General features: G+C 47.3%; 1 long non-coding RNA gene across 2 annotated transcripts; it reads left to right on the forward strand.

Annotated features, from left to right (window-relative positions):
* The first annotated feature begins 216 nt into the window (after window positions 1–216).
* Window positions 217–6,899, forward strand: LOC146175609 (uncharacterized). Of its 2 annotated transcripts, none has more exons than XR_014701436.1 (3): window positions 217–445; window positions 1,507–1,549; window positions 1,906–2,094. It is a non-coding gene; the product is annotated as an uncharacterized LOC146175609 (long non-coding RNA). The 2 variants fall into 2 exon arrangements; XR_014701437.1 differs by lacking the exon at window positions 1,906–2,094 and adding an exon at window positions 5,951–6,899 and having other exon boundaries at window positions 227–445.
* Window positions 6,900–16,595: the final 9,696 nt, after the last annotated feature.

Genomic DNA, 16,595 nt, shown 5'->3' on the forward strand with positions numbered 1-16,595 from the left:
AGCATTTTGACATTTGCAGGATATTCCCTAGATTACATAGCACATAATTTTTCACGGTATTGTGCCTAACATTGCGCTTCATTTTCTTATTCAACAGATCATTAAATTCGATGGCCTCATTAGGCAAAACTCTAGACCTTGAGCTATCTCTCGGAAATAAATTTTATCCGATTTTGCAGGCAGTACAACATTTTGTTTAATTTTGTATATTCCAGTAAATCTCTCATTTACTCGGGAGAACATCTGGCTGGCTTTAGAAATTACAAGCAGATATCGGTTTAAGCTAGGGGCAGCTTGTATGCGAGCATAAATCCCCGCTTCTGATAGAATCTGAGAAGTCAGCATCCAAGACATTATTTTTTGCCCTTGTTGCTGCATTTCTGGGCGAAATGAAAGGCAGCTTATGCTTTGTGCTTTTCATAGCATTCTCTGACGTTAGTGTACAGTAAGTATACGCACTCTGTCAAGGTATCTTTCTAATTTGTCCCTGCTAAAATAAGGTGCATTTACTAATGTATTACATTACTTGGATCATGTGTGCCGTGTATGGAGTGCATATCCAGATAGTGTACCTTATGTCGAGCATAATAGCCACAAGTGTTACATGGCTGTATAGCTTATGCAGAGCATAATTGCATCGGTCTAATTGTAAGTTTCAATTATGCATGGTTATTTATTTTTTGAGACAATACCCAACCTTAAGTCTCAATATCGCCATGTATTGTTGGACAGCTTATGTCGAGTACTATTACACTAGGTTAAATGAAGTTGTCAATTATTTACCGTTAATTAGAAAAGTACGGTTAAGAGGTGGCTTTAAACTACAATATCTTCACGCACGCAAAGGCTGTCGGAGGACTAGAGAATATTTAAAGCAAAGATATGAATCAAAAATAATTTTGAAGGATCAAGCGTACAGCGCTTGCCCGTTTGTCACAACATGACCCAAATATTGCCGCATGTACCCATGTCAACATGTGTAGAAGAAAGAGGCCGACACTGTTTAAGCTCATAGTGATGCTGCATGGTTGGTTGGTTGGTTGGTTGGTTGGTTCATAGGAAGGGAAAGGCGCAGTATCTGTCACACTTGCTCTGTGGACACCTGAACCGCGCCGTAAGGGAAGGAATGAAGGTGGAAGGGAAAGTGGATTGAGAGAAAGGGGGGCCGTAGTGGAGGGCTACGGAGTAATTTCGACCACCTGGGGATCTTTAACGTGCGCTGACATCGCACAGCACACGGACGCCACTTCGTTTCGCCTCCATCGAAACGCAGCCGCCGAGGCCGGGATTCGATCCCGGGAACTCCGGCACAGTAGTCGGGCGTCTTACCACTGCACCACCCCGCGGGGTTGCTGCATGACGACTTCCCAAAATATTTGAAATACACTGTTTGCTTTTGTTTTTTTATGGAGAGAGTCCCTGGTGCCTTTTGCTCTAAGATGCAAACTTTCTTGACGTCCTATTGCACTTACTTAAATTGAAGATCTTGATGTAGTTTCCTTTTAGGGCCATCTACCTGACTCTGGGACAAGATCCTTGCGAGGCTCCGGTAAGAACGGCGCTGGTATTTTGCGCTTTTTCTGATCCTAAGAGAAATTTCGACTGACGAAGCAAAATGTTGCTTCATAAATACACTGCCATGAAGTGCGAAATATGTAGATGATTTTCATAAGATCCCAATCAATTGAAGGGCGAGTCCAATAACGAGTGACGGGCAGAACGGTGGCAGTTTGAGAGATTGTAGCATGTGTCGACGAACGAAATTGACGGTAAACTCCCCCACCCCCCCCACCCCCTACCTTCCCCCTCCTCAGCTCAGCGCATGTCAGTGTTCATGAAAAAGAATGGCGTGGTTCGACTCGCCTGAACCTAGTTTACGTAGAGGACGTTCGATTAAACATGCAGAGACAAGACGTGCCGTGGTTTAACTCCTCCGAAGCTGTCCGCTGCGAACGTCAAGGAAAAGCAGCCGAAGCACTGGTTACAGCACGCGGCTCCTCTAGGGCTGCCAGCCAATTCAAGTACACCCCAGCCGAGTCTAGACGACACGAAGGTGCCAAGGGCATTTTGAAAGAGTAGATCCCAGGAGGGGAGCCAGATGGGCTGTGGTGGCGGGGAAAGGAAAGGGTAGGCAGGGGACTAGAAGGCTGCATAGCATTGTGTGAGGTAATGTTCCATAATTGTGGAAATAAATACCAATACAATTGATGTTGTCCATGTGCGTGAAGAAGATGCAGAAGCAGATGATCGAAGTGTTAGAAGAAGCGAATTCCCAGAAGAAGGAAGGAGTGCCACTGGCTCCGTGGGCCCACACGTACGAAGAAGTGGGCGGCGTCGGCTCCTCGCTCCGCACAAATTACCATAGCCGGTGACCTTGGTGAGACATGGCGTGGTGGAGCTTACACTCCAAAAAGAAAACAGTTCTCGAAGGCGCTCCACCGTGCGCCATACCAAACTATCACACCGAAGCGCCCAATCAGAGAGCGTACTCAGAGATTCCATTTACGTCAGTGGCAGGGGTGTGGCTATAAATGCGCGGTGAAGGGTCACCCTAACCAGTTGCGAGTGGTCAGCAGAACTTTTTAAATTTCATTGTAAACTATACAATCTACGCAGAGCTTTAAATTTGGCTCGCATACACATAAATACCACTCTACCGATATATTAGTACATTGCCATAAATATTATTTCAGGGTTCCTTTAATGAGTACTCAAAAAGAGGTGGTTGTAAATTACTCGTTCTATTTTATCCTCTTTTTAGCGACAATCGTGCGCTTTCACGCGAGCAACGTTTTGTTCAGCGTGTGTACTTTAGCTGGGCGGAATGTTGATCTTGCTTTTAGTTACACATCACACGGTAATAGAGACATTTAGCAAGCTACACGGCCAATACGAAGAAGCGTTGCCATTGCTGCCGCTGCATACCGTCGTCCTCTCTAAGTTGCGTTTTACGTATTGTGTTGACTACTTCCCATATGCGGTACGTTTTAGCTAATTAAGGGCTAGCCTGCTACCAGAGCTATCCTTACGCGCCGGTCATGTACATTGAAAAGGCATATTGCAGTGTTCATTGCACATTCTAGATAAAATTGTTTAAGGACCACACTTTGACCTTTTATTTGTGATTTCGAAGTCCTCCGACGACAATAGGATCAAGATAATATATACCCCATTTGTACATTTCTACGCAACGACCCGTAGTTCATGAATATCTAGCGCCCGGCGTCCGCACACTGAACGTATGTCGAACTGCTGCAATGTTAATACTGTAATTTCAATGTGCGTTCGGTACGCAATAACTGCACTGAAAGTATTTTCTTTCCTGGAGAAGTGTACGCAGCCCAGAACGAACTTTTAGAGTAGGTGAGCATTCTTGATGACCTGGCACGCCAGTTACATAACCATGTACTCTTGTGTAGCACTGATGCTTGTACGTACTTAGTGATCTTTATTTGTGCGGGGTTGTCTAGGCAGGCAATAAAAAAGAAAACGGCCATATGCGTCTACCGCCGAAAGGGCGAATATAAGCTACGCTTTTAAAAAATTCAGTGGCTTTCAACAACAGAGAGAGAGAGAGAGAGTAATTTAATGAGAAGAAAGGTGGATAGATCGGCCGGTGGTAAAGAGACCCTGGCCCCGCCTCGGTGGCGCAGTGGTTAGGGTGCTCCACTACTGTATCCAAGGGTGCGGGTTCAAATCACGGCCGCGACGGCCGCTTATATATAAGCATAAAAAAGTACATAAACACAAAGGAATATTTGTCACCTTCAATTTGATAATTCTTTATTAATGCGGCGTCAAACTAAAATCATTGCTTTTGCCAAAATTATTCCCGTCAGTAAAAAAATACTGACAAAAGCTTCCACAAATTTTTGTGCGTAATTAATTTTGAATAACTGATTTTGTGGGAGGAAAGGCAGTCTCCATTGGTATCAATATTAGGTTTGTTTCTTGCATAAATTTTCAGCTAACGGATGAAACGTGGGATATCCATATTAACGTGCACATCGCTGACAAATCTGGAGAACGAATGATGTTTTAATTACTTCTAAAGGGCCTACGTCCAAAATATCTGTCTCGACCTAGTTTTCTAGCAAAGCCGGTGCTGGTAATAACATCTACACGCCATAGTTTACGATATATTTATGTAATAGATAATTTTCTAGGCAATGCGAGCCCTGCTATTCGTGTTGCTGCATTACAACGCGGTTGTTTTTGATGTAGGTCAAGCTCAGACACGGCCGGTTTCGACAGGGCGCGCGAGATGTATTCTTCGGCCTTCGCAATCGCCGCGAAAAGCCTTTGGCACTTCTAGAGTTATTCTCATCCCCGTCTCTAGGGACGAGGCCACCTCACTGCTCGCTTCCCGCCTGCTTCTGAAGCTGCGGGTGGTATTCGCCTGGTTCGCGCTGTCATCCGCTGCTCGTGTATTGAGTGCAGCACCGAAATGAAAACACTATGCAGTTACTACAATTGTTACAAGAAACAAACATTTATACATTATTCTTCGAGCTCCCAGATAGCGCAGCGTGCGTAAAGACCTCTATTATTTTAATTGGACCAAATTCCATTATTCTTAACACTGAGGGAGATTGTACTTGTATATAGAGGGGTAGCCAGTTGGTTTCCTAGCTATCCTAGTTTTTCAGGGCAGAAAATTTTCGCGTTATTTTTTACTTGCGTAGCTCACGCGAAAAATTGCAGTAGAATAAGAAAGGCCCCATTATCTCTTGTTTGCTTGTACTTCTTCATAGACTTCAAGTTATTTGAAAAAAATGTGCTAAACCCATTTGCAGATGATGTCTGCATTTTCAAAGCCTTCCAGCTCGTAACTTGCTCCCCGCCTAGACACTAGCCGCTTTCTAAACGCGGTATAATTATTAGCGGCATGATCCCCCTCCCTCCCCCCCCCCCCCCCCACCTCCTGCTTTAGGCTTTGTACTTTCCTCCTGCAGGTGGTCCTGGAATGAATATAGTAGTTATATTATTAAAACAACGTTTAATTTTGAAAAGCGATTTTTTTCTTCTCGTTATGTCGCCCCGTCACTTCCGTAGCCAGTTATCAGCTGTTTGTGCCAGTTATCTCGATCAAAGGATGTTGCATAATTGTGTATTAAATCGACCATGTTTGTCATAGATTGCATTAGTCGCATGAAACAATATATAATATTTCAACCGACCAATATGTTCGCAACATAAAACACATTCAAGGTGAAGAGGAGACTTCACTCCATTGAGCAGCTGGAATATGACGGTGAAAAAAAAGTTTTCGTTATTTTTTCTGAATATGTGAAGCGCTGTAACTCTCCTTAATGCTGCTTTGGCGCTAAACAAAAGCGGCGGCAGTTAAAGTTTCAAGGTCTGTATTAAGCGCCAGAATCCCCATTCCCCAGAAGCATGCGACAGGTATTCCCACACCGGATAAAACATATCAAAAGGCACACTGATAGCTTTGTGTGCGAGCAAAATTGACGGATATAAATTCTTGACATCATTATATCTGAATTCCTATGAGATCATGCATGACATTTAGGGGCGCGCGCGCACGCGCGGTATATCGGCCTCTTCAATGTCACAGCCGCCAATCCATGAAAGCTGGTTCCACTGTTTCTATATTAACAATGAGAGATAAAATATCAGGGCCTGCCTGTTGCATCTAATATGAACAGGGCGGGAAGAGCACGCATGTTTTCCATGACTGTGAATGGCGGCAGTAACATCGGAGCAGTGGGTAGGTGGTGACCCCCTGCTCCGGGGGAAGGGGGAAATAGACCCCATCGGGAAAGCCATGGGAAGAACCGCGTCCTCCCCTCGAGGTCCGCCGTCGCTCAGAGCATCCCTCAATGATACCTCACATTTTTATACAGTAAATGGACACTACTGGGTAATCCTTTCTTTACGCTACTTTATCTTTATCTCATTTTTCTTTTCTATATTCGTGAATTAACAGTGCGATCCTAACTATGGAGATCTACACTGCCGGGACGGCTGCCTTTGCTGTCCAAGGATGGAAAACCCAAGGTTAGGAAGATGCTTCAACCCAAATATTAAAATCCCTCAAGGCTACTCGGATCCAAGGCAAATGCCTCCACTGGCGAGAAATGTCAGGCAGCCACTGCCAAGATTACCGCCCTCGGCTGCACCCCGACCACAGCCATGGAAACCTGAACTGCCTCCGAGACCAGGATCGGCAGGGGCACGTCCAAGGTCTCAAATGCCAGGAGATACTAGGGAGAATCTACTTCATAGTCCAATGCCAAGACAGACGAGGGAAAATCCACTGTATAGTCCGATGCCAAGACATGTCAGAGAAAATCCACTGTATAGTCCAATGCCAGGAGAGATGAGGGAAAATCCACTGTACAGTCCAATGTCAGCATCGTCTGGTGCACATGGCATGCCATCACTACAACGACAACCAGGAGCTCGCCCAATGCCAGGATCGCCAATGACATCTGCACGCACTAAAGTTTCAACATCAATGACATCACACCCCTTGTCGCCAATAACAGAATCATCTGCAGCGCCTGCACTGCCTCGGGCACCTAGACAGCCAGCTCAACATCGTTCGCCGCCGAGATCACCACATTAAGATCTACGTAAACAGCTCCCAAGATGAGAATGACCGCGAACACCTACATCGCGTTGAAAATCAATGCTACGATGATCGCAAGTCCCACGCAAAATTATCACAGTTTATATGTATATTGAATATTTAGGTATTCGTTCAAAACTCGAAGGTCTAATTAAAGATTTTATACTAGAATTGTTTTCTGGTGCTCCTCCTAGCTGCCGTAATGATGACCCCCTATAGTCGAATTCAGTATTAATCGGTCTGCCTGCCTTTGTAAGCAAGGTCTATGTGGGTAACAAATTAAACACGCACTTGAACAACAACACCTGAGTAATTTTTATTCCTGCTATGTGTCTCTTTTCGCACCTTTGAGTCTTAGCCTTTCACTTTGTTTACAGCGCGCAATTTTTTTTGGCCCCGCCACGGTGTTGCAGGGCACTCATCGACTGTGCACAAAGATGTGAGATCGAATCCCTTCCACGGTGGCCGCTTTTCAATGGAGGAGAAAACCGAAGCGCCCGTGTTCTGTGTGATGTCCGTGAACGTTGAAGAACCCCAGGTGGTCGAAATTTCCGGAGTCCTCCACTTCGGCGCTTCTCGTAGTCTGAGCTGATTTAGGACATTAGCCCGATTGCCACTAACCACCCCCTCCTCAATATTATTTGAAGAATGTCGGCCCTGAAATATCCAGGTTCAGCTATTGCATTTATACTGCTGAAAAAAAGCCATACATATTCGACAGCAAGTTTAAGAAGACGTAGCTTGAGTGTTTCCTTTAAGCTGCTAGTATTTGCTCCCGTCGATAGCACGCAATGCGGCCAGCAGTAAGCAACGCCCTGAGGAACCTGCTTTACAAATAGCAACATTTCTAAAGCGCACAAAAACAAGGGAATCATAATAATTCTCGCCGGGTGGGCTTTAGACGCACACTTGGAATTACTTTCTTTGTTCAGTTATTTAGACAGGCTGCTGATCCGATTAAGGATAATGACATAGAGGGTACAATAGCACATGAAACTCGACCATTTTGGCAACTTGTTAGTAACTGCAGAATGGTACTGTTGATAAAGTAACAAAATTTTGAACAGTAAAAGAATGAACGGGATTACAAACATACATATCCCGATTAGTCATAAATTTATAAAATTAAACAATTTGGTAGGCAAAGCTAAAGGCACATATAACATTGATGTTTTTAACTATGCAACTAGTTAAACTTAGTTTTGTGAGTTTTCACGTCTCTGAGCGACTCAGGCATTGAAATACGCCTATTGCAGAGCTCCGGACGATTTATACCACCTGACGTTCATTGTTCTGCACTGACATCACATAGTGCACACAAAGCTTGCTTGTCGCATTCATCAAGCGCGTCCGCCGAGGTCAAACTGGAATCTCCAGGCTGAGTAGCCGAGCGCCCTAAATACTCAGGCACTGTCGCGGCGCTTATAAGCAATTAGACAAATCCTTTAACACGGGGCTATTGGGAATTAAATAATTCAGGGGATTCTATTCATTCATGGTTTATAGAAAAAATGAGAAATAAAAGCACTCAACATAAAATGATTTTTTTTATTTGTATTTGCGGGTGCTTGTGCTTTGTGACCCTCGCTTTCGGTAAGTAATGAAGGTTCTTTATACGTGTAGGAAATAGCCAGAAGTGAACCCCAAGTATGCCAGTTTGGCTGTGCTTTTGATAGTGAGAATACTGACATTCTTGACTAGCTCAACAGAAATCTGTTTATTTGTATTTACTAAAGATGGAGTCTAGCGGGCTTTCTTTCAAATTCATCTAGTTTGTATATGCCTCCTTTAGTGAATAAAGACAAGGTCAGGGTAACGTATTCCAAGACGGAACTGATCAAGGCGTTCTAGGCTAATGATGTTACACGAAGCGGCGCTCGTCGAAGGCACCAATTACTATGTTAACAGCTCTGTATAAGGTGCGATGTGAGGCTAAAATTATGCGAGCCACCCTAATGTTTTGCGTTCCTATGTTTATGGACTGTACAGATCACATCTGCTGATATTGTTACAGATGAGGAAGAAAAAGCGGGCAGTTCCTTGCGCAAGATCGCTTACGCTAGACCCGTCGACTTTCGTTTAAATCGTCTCAACGTCATCTTCTGCTAGTTCACTGGTTTACCATTACATAATAATATTATACGCGTTTATGTTGTCAACGAAGTGCATAGTTGGGCAGCGTAGAGATAGAAGGAACTCATTCGGTTCAAGGTGCTTGCTTCCGGTCTTGGTGACCGCTCTTTTAAATACATGCCTCAGTATGCAATTATAGCGTGGTGATTCTCTAACAATACCATACTAAATTAGTACCACTGCATTTTTCTGTCTATTGCTAACACAACCGGTTTCTTTACAATGAATAGCATTTGCCCCTGATTGCAAAATCTTGGTTCAGTGCAAAACACTTCACAGATTTATAGCTACCTGATGTAATGTTCTTTATATACTAAAATAAGCTAGATGGTCAGGCGTGCACATGTCAGGACATGCCGCTTTTCAGGCATTTAGTAGTAATATTACGTGGCCGTCGATAAGGTGACGTATCCCTGCCCCGTTACGGAGATAAGCAGGAACGCTGGTAAATGATTGCGCATGCGCAAAGAGGGTGCTCGAGGACACTAGGGCACGTGCAATACTCGCCATATAGTTAGGCGCAATCATCATCATCATCATCAGCCTGATATACCCACTGCAGGGCGAAGGCCTCTCCCATATTTCTCCACTTAACCCGGTTCTGTGCTAGCTGCATCCACTTGACCCCTGCGAACTTCTTAATCTCATCCGCCCACCTAACTTTCTGCCGCCCCCTGCTACGCTTTCCTTCCCTTGGAATCCAGTTTGTTACCCTCAGCGACCATCGGTTATCCTCTCTTCGCACTACATGTCCTGCCCATGTCCATTTCTTCTTCTTAATTTGTACTAGAATGTCGGTAACTTGAGTAATTTCTCTGACCCACTCTGCACGCTTTCTATCTCTTAATGTTACCCCTACCATTTTTCGTTCCATAGCCCTCTGGGTAGTCCTCAACTTAAGTAGAACTCTCTTGGTTAGCCTCCACGTTTCAGCCCCATAGGTCAGTACAGGTAAGATGCAACTGTTGTATACTTTCCTCTTGAGCGATACCGGTAAGCTGCTAGTCATAATCTGCGAGTGCTTGCCAAATGCGCTCCATCCCAATCGTATTCTTCTTGTTATTTCTTTTTCGTGGTCCGGGTCTGCGGTTACTACCTGTCCTAAGTAGACATATTCGCCTACTACTTCCAGTATTTCGCTACCTAATGTAAACTGCTGTTCCTTCCCGAGGCTGTTGAACATAACCTTAGTCTTCTGCATATTGATTTTCAAGCCTACCTTTCTACTTTTCCTGTCTAGGTCATCAATCATTATTTGCAGTTCATCCCCCGAGTTGCTTAGCAAGGCAATGTCATCAGCAAATCGCAGATTACTGAGTTATTCTCCACCTACCCTTATCACTAACTGCTCCCATTCCAAGACTCTGAATACTTCCTCTAAACAAGCTGTGAATAGTACTGGGGAGATTGTGTCTCCTTGCCTAACACCTCTCTTTATGGGAATTTTGTTACTTTCTTTACGCAGAACTATGGTTGCTGTGCAGCCGCTATATATATCTTCCAGCACTTTCACGTATGGCTCGTCTACCCCCTGATTTCGCAATGCCTGCATCACCGCCGAGGTTTCAACTGAGTCAAATGCTTTTTCGTAATCAATGAATGCTATGTATAAGGGCTGGTTATGTTCCGAGCATTTTTCTATCACCTGATTGATGGTATGGATATAGTAGAGTACCGTTTCAGAAACCCTGCTTGATCCTTCGCTTGATTGGAGTCTAAGGTTGTCCTGATTCTATTAGCGATTACCTTAGTAAATACCTTATACGTAACAGACAGTAAGCTGATTGGTCTGTAATTTTTAAGGTCCTTAGAGTCCCCTTTCTTGTGAATGAGGATAATGTTTGCATTCTTCCATGGTTCCGGTACCGTCGATGACACCAGGCACTGCGTATACAGGGTGGCCAGGTTTTCTAGCACGATATCCCCCACGTCCTTCAGCAAATCTGTAGTTATCTGATCCTCTCCAGCTGATTTCCCCCTTTTCATAGTTTCTAGTGCTTTCTCGACCTCGTCCTTCGTCACTGGTGGAACGTCTGACTGTTTTTCCCTACCGCCAATCTCATTACGGTCCTGACTACTTTGGCTACTGTAGAGATCTGTATAGAACTCCTCGGCTACTTTGACTATCTTTTCCATATTAGTGATGACGTTGCCCGCCTTGTCCCTTATCGCATACATCTGGTTTTTGCCTATGCCCAATTTCTTCTTTACCGCTTTAAGGCTTCCCCCGTTCTTTACAGCATGCTCAATTTTCTCCATGTTATACTTCCTAATATCGGCCAGCTTGCGCTTATTGATTAGCTTTGATATCTCGGCCAATTCGATCTGGTCTGTTGGATTGGAAGCTTTCATACTCTGGCGTTTCTTAATCAAATCTTTCGTTTCCTTAGACAGCTTACCGGTATCCTCTCTAACTATCCTACCGCCTACTCCTACCGCGCACTCAGTAATGATATCTCTGAAATTATTGTTCCTTGCCTCTAGGGTAATGTCACCATCCTCAGTTAGAGCTGAAAACCTATTCTGTAGCGAGATCCTGAACTCTTCTGCCCTCCCCCTCACCGCTAATTCGTTGATGGGTTTCTTTCTTACTAATCTCTTGCGTTCCTTCTTCAGATTTAGGCTAATTCGGGACCTCACCATCCTGTGGTCACTGCATCGCACTTTCCCGATTACCTCTACATCTTGCATAATGGCGGGGGTTGAACACATTATGAAGTCGATTTCATTTTTAGTCTCTCCGTTAGAACTTTTCCAGGTCCATTTCCGGTTCTTCCGTTTGCTGAAGAAGGTATTCATGATTCGTAAGTTATTGCGCTCTGCAAACTCAACTAGTAACTCCCCCCTGCTATTCCTAGAACCAATGCCATAGTCACCTACTACCTTGTCTCCTGCCTGTTTTTTCCCTACCTTGGCATTGAAATCGCCCATTAGTACAGTATACTGCGTCTTTACTTTTCGCATTGCCGATTCTACATCTTCGTAGAAGCTTTCAACTGCCTGGTCATCATAACTACATGTAGGTGCATAGGCCTGTACAACCTTCAGTTTATACCGCTTACTAAGCCGAATTACGATGCCTGCAACCCTGTCATTAATACTATAGAATTCATCTATATTACCCGCTATATACTTATTGACAAGGAAACCTACTCCTAGTTGTCGCCTCTCTGGTAAGCCTCGATAACACAGTACATGCCCATCTTTCAGTACAGTATATGCCTCATTCGGCCTCCTAACCTCACTAAGCCCTATGACATCCCATTTCATGCCCTCTAGTTCCTCTAACAGCACTGCTAAGCTAGCTTCACTAGCTAGGGTTCTAGCATTAAACGTTGCCAGGGTCAGTTTCCAATGGCGGCCTGTCCAGCGGAGCCAGACTTTCTTAGCACCCCCTGCTGCGTCACAGGTCTGACCGCCGCCGTGGTCAGTTGTTCCGCAGCCGCTGGTGACTGAGGGCCGGGGTTTTATGGAGCTTATCATAGGAGGTTGCGGCCAATTACTGCACCAGGGTGGCCAACTCCTGTTCTGGTGAGGGAGTGCGTTGCCGGAGGTGTTCACCGGCATCAGGTCGCACCCCAAACCTGTTTATGCAATTCCATCAACACGCGGATTTTTTTTTTCTTTCATCTGGTGGAAAATTGCGCGGCACCGGGATTTGAACCCCGGTCCTCTTGCATGCGAGGCGGATGTTCTACCGCTACGCCACCGCTGCTAACAAGATGTGCGGCAGAGCAAAGAGAAGTCTTTGAAATGCACGCCATTTTCTTAAACATCCAGCGACCGATACAGTAAACACGCACATCTAGCTGCAGAGCACTAACGTGGGTTGATCGGCATATCGCAACAGGATACATCAAATCAAAAGATGCGCATTCCATACAAAACACCGTAAGTACGGGCGATGGTTTTTTGTCGTATCGTTGAGGTGCCCACAGCGGCGACTGTTACCATATTTATTGCGGATAGCTTTCAGCGGCAAGATGAAGGCCGGCGGCCAGCTGACGCCTCACCTCCGCCTTTGAATGCCGTCCAACATTTTACCGTGCGCTTTCCGGGCACCTCCTCTTGTTTTTAGTCGCTAGCGCATGTGGTGACAGTACAGGCCCCCACCAAGAAAGCAGGCCAAAACCCGGAAACGATACAGACAGTGTTTGATTAAAAGAACAGCTAAAACCTTTATACCACGAAGTAGCAACATATACAGTTGAGGAGGAGGAATCAACATTTATTAAGCCCGAAATAATTCGGTGGTGCATGCTTGCACCAGACGGGGTGGTTCCCTAGTTGCGGGACCCATATGTTTCCAGCAGCTCCTGGCCCCTGTCTGTCAGTGCGAGCTGGATCGATAGGGCGGGGCTGGACAACAAGGTCTCCCATCGCTCAAGGGGTTGGGGATTGGGGGTGTTGGCGGGAAGGGGAAGAGGGGGGGTTTTGAGTTGTTTGCATTCTGCCAAAACGTGCGGCAGGGTGTCCTTTTCTTTTTTACAAAAAGGACAGAGCATGTCGTGTTCCACAGGGTACATGCGGCTCATCAATACGGGATGCGCAAGCGATCCCGCCTGCGCTCGGCGCAGGATCGTCTGTTGTTGCCTGGTGAGCTTGGGGTGCGGTTCTGGCAGTCTGCACCTTTCCTCTCGGTACATACTTGTAATTTCCCGAAAGCTGGTAACCGGATGCGGTAGCTCTTCCGGCTCGTTCTCGCCCCGGATTGACATTTCTCGGGCATGGTAGTCTGCGATGATGTTGCCTGTTACCTGCGAGTGAGCCGGGACCCACACGAGCTCTATAGCTCTTCCCGGAGGCTTGCACTTGGATAGAATGGCTCGGGCCGCGGAGGATATTACCCCTCTGTGGAAGCTTCTGTAGGCTGTCTTTGAGTCAGTGACCACGGTGTCCACGCTCGGCTGTGCGAGTGCGAGGGCCATGGCCGCTTCTTCTGCAACTGCGGCGTCTGTTGTCTTTATGGACGCGCTGACGATCAGCCTGTCTTTTGACGTAACCACCACTGCTGCACGGTCACTGTGTTTTCGGAGCGAGGCGTCCGCGTAGAGGACCCTGGGGTTCTCGTCCAGCTTCCGGGCTATGGCTTTGGCCCGCGCTGTGCGCCTCTCGTCGTCCTTGCCCGGCGTCATGTTCCGGGGAAGGGGTTTGGTCTGAATGGCCGTCTTCCAGTCTTCCGGAAGGGCTTCCTTGAGGGGTACTGGCTCAATCTGCCATCCTATCTTGCGTAAGACGGCTCGTCCGTGTTTCGTATGACTGAGCCGGATTCTCTGATTAGAGAGGTGGGCTTCAATGAGCTCCTCCACCGTGTTGTGGGCGCCCATGTCCAGCATTCTTTGTGTGGACGAGTATATGGGAATGCCCAGTGCTTGCTTCGTTGCCTTACGAAGCATCGTGTTTAGGGTGTCCCTATTCGCCTTCGTCAGCTGGAGACAGGGGGCGGAGTAGGTAACCCGTGACACGACGAATGCGCGTATCAGGCGCATGACATCGTCCTCTTTGAGGCCTCGGTTTCTATTAGATACCCTTCTGATCATACTGAGTATCTGTTCGGCTGTAGTTTTGATCTTTGTGACGGCGGCGTGTGCCTTCCCGTCGGCCTGAAGTAGTAGGCCGAGGATCCTAATCTGCTGTGCTGGCTTGATAGCCGTTCCGTCGATGGTGACGATCACGTTCGGCGGCAGCTCTTTCTTGGATTTTCCCGGTTGGATAATAAGCAACTCTGATTTCTGGGGAGCGCAGCTCAGTCCGCATGACTTTGCGTACTCGTGCACGGTTGTTGCCGCCTTCTGCAAGGCTTCCTCCATCCAGGCATCAGAACCGGCTCGAGCTGTCCACACCGTAATATCGTCGGCGTAGAACGCATGGTCCACGCCTTCGATTTGCTTGAGTAGACCGGGCAGGGGCAGGAGGACCAGATTGAAGAGCAGGGGCGACAAGACCGATCCCTGTGGGGTGCCCCTATCACCCAGCTCGACAGGGTCTGACTTCTCCTCCCCTATTCTGATGGTCGCTGTTCGGTTTGACAGAAATTCTTTGATGTAGTCGAATGTCTTTCGGCCACACCTGGTCATATTCAGATTCCGCAACACGCTCGCGTGGGACACGTTATCAAACGCTCCCTTCAGGTCGAGGGCGAGTATCCCGCGCGGCGTGTGCCTCGTTGCCGGCTTGACGACCAGTTCGTGAAGTTGGATCATCACGTCTTGGGTGCTGAGATGTTGCCTGAAGCCGTATATCGTCTCCGGCATCTGATCTGTTTCTTCGAGGTGCTTCTGCAGCCGGCGAAGGACCATACGCTCCATCACCTTCCCCACGCAGGACGTGAGGGAGATGGGCCGAATGTTGTCTATCGTGAGGGCCTTGCCGGGCTTTGGAATGAAGCAGACCTCGGCGTCCTTCCATTCCTTCGGCAACCGCGAGCTCTCCCAGGCTTCGTTGATGTGCCCTAGGAGGCCGCGGGCCGCTTTACTGCTCATGTTACTGAGTAGTTTGTATGTTATGGCATCCCTGCCGGGTGCACTTTTCTTGTTACTTTGATCTATCGCTGTCCACAATTCCGTCATGGAAAACGGCCGGTCCAGGTCTTCGTTGTCGGGTCCTTCGTACCTCTCTGGCTCCGGGTACTGTCCCTTCTCTGTCTTTAGGTACTTCGCCTTCAGGTCTTCCAGGAGCCTGCGGCCGTCTCCCTTGTACATGTTCAATACTTTGGTAAGGTTGCGATTGGTCGCAGTTTTGCTACTCAGCGGGTCGATCAGATGCCTCAAGAGGCACCACGTCTTCCACGTCGAGAGCTTGCCCTGCAGGCCGTCGCAGGTCTTCAGCCAATTCTCCCTGCATAGTTTGGCCGCGTGCTCGGCGATCTGCTTGTTCAAGGCTGCTATGCGCTTGGCCAGCTTTCTGTTGTGCCGCTGACGTTTCCATCGCCGCGTTAACGAGTGCCGGGCCGCCCACATGTGGGTCAGTCTGGCGTCCACGTACGGTGCCTGCGAAGTCGTTGCGATTTCTTGGGTAAATTTTTGGAGGGTCTTCTTCTGGTCCCTCGACCATTCGGTGTAGGTCTGTTGTGTTTCAGCTCGTCCCGATTCTTCCTCAGACGCCTCTTCTTGTTCCTGGGTGAACTTTCTCATCTTGTCCCAATCCGTGATCCGCGCTGTCCCCAACACAGCCCGATATCGGGAACCTCGGATCGTGATGCCGATCACGCTGTGGTCAGAACCCAGGTCCACTTCTTCGCTTCTCCAGGAGACGTCTAGCGTTCCCGATAACCACGAAAGGTCTGGCGTAGTGTCCCTCGCGGCACTGTTGCCTCTTCTGGTAGTTACGTCAGGCTCGTTCAGGAGGGCAATCTCGTGATCCTCCTTTGCTTTGGCCAATGCTTTTCCTCTTTTTGACTGGAACTTATAGCCCCATGTTGTGTGAGGGGCGTTAAAGTCGCCGAGGATCAGGAGCGGCCTGGTCCCCGCCAACCCTTTCGCCTGACTCACGATGCGGTCAAATTTGTACTGCCGTTGTGACGGCCGACAGTACGCGCTCATTACAAATAAATTGCCCGCGCTGCCAATTTCTCTTGCATGAATTTCGACCAGCGTGTGCTCGCACCCGCCCTGCGCCGTAACATGTTGAGTTGCCGCCACGTTGCTGCGAACGAGCACCGCCGTTCCGTTCTCCGTGGGGTCCGTGTAAGTGACGTACCCCGGAAGTCTTGGTTTCCCGTTCGTCTCCTGTAGAGCAATTACATCAGGCTTGTTGTCTTGCCCGTCAATGTATAACATTAGTTCCGCTTCTTTGTTGCGAATCCCACGGCAGTTCCATTGGTAAATCACGGTGGTTTCCCCCCCGGTCTTCTTGTGCTTCTTACTTG

This window comes from Amblyomma maculatum, chromosome 10 (assembly GCF_055883805.1).
Source record: "Amblyomma maculatum isolate TAMU_Amacu chromosome 10, ASM5588380v1, whole genome shotgun sequence".
In the NCBI taxonomy this organism is placed as follows: Eukaryota; Metazoa; Arthropoda; class Arachnida; order Ixodida; family Ixodidae; genus Amblyomma; species Amblyomma maculatum.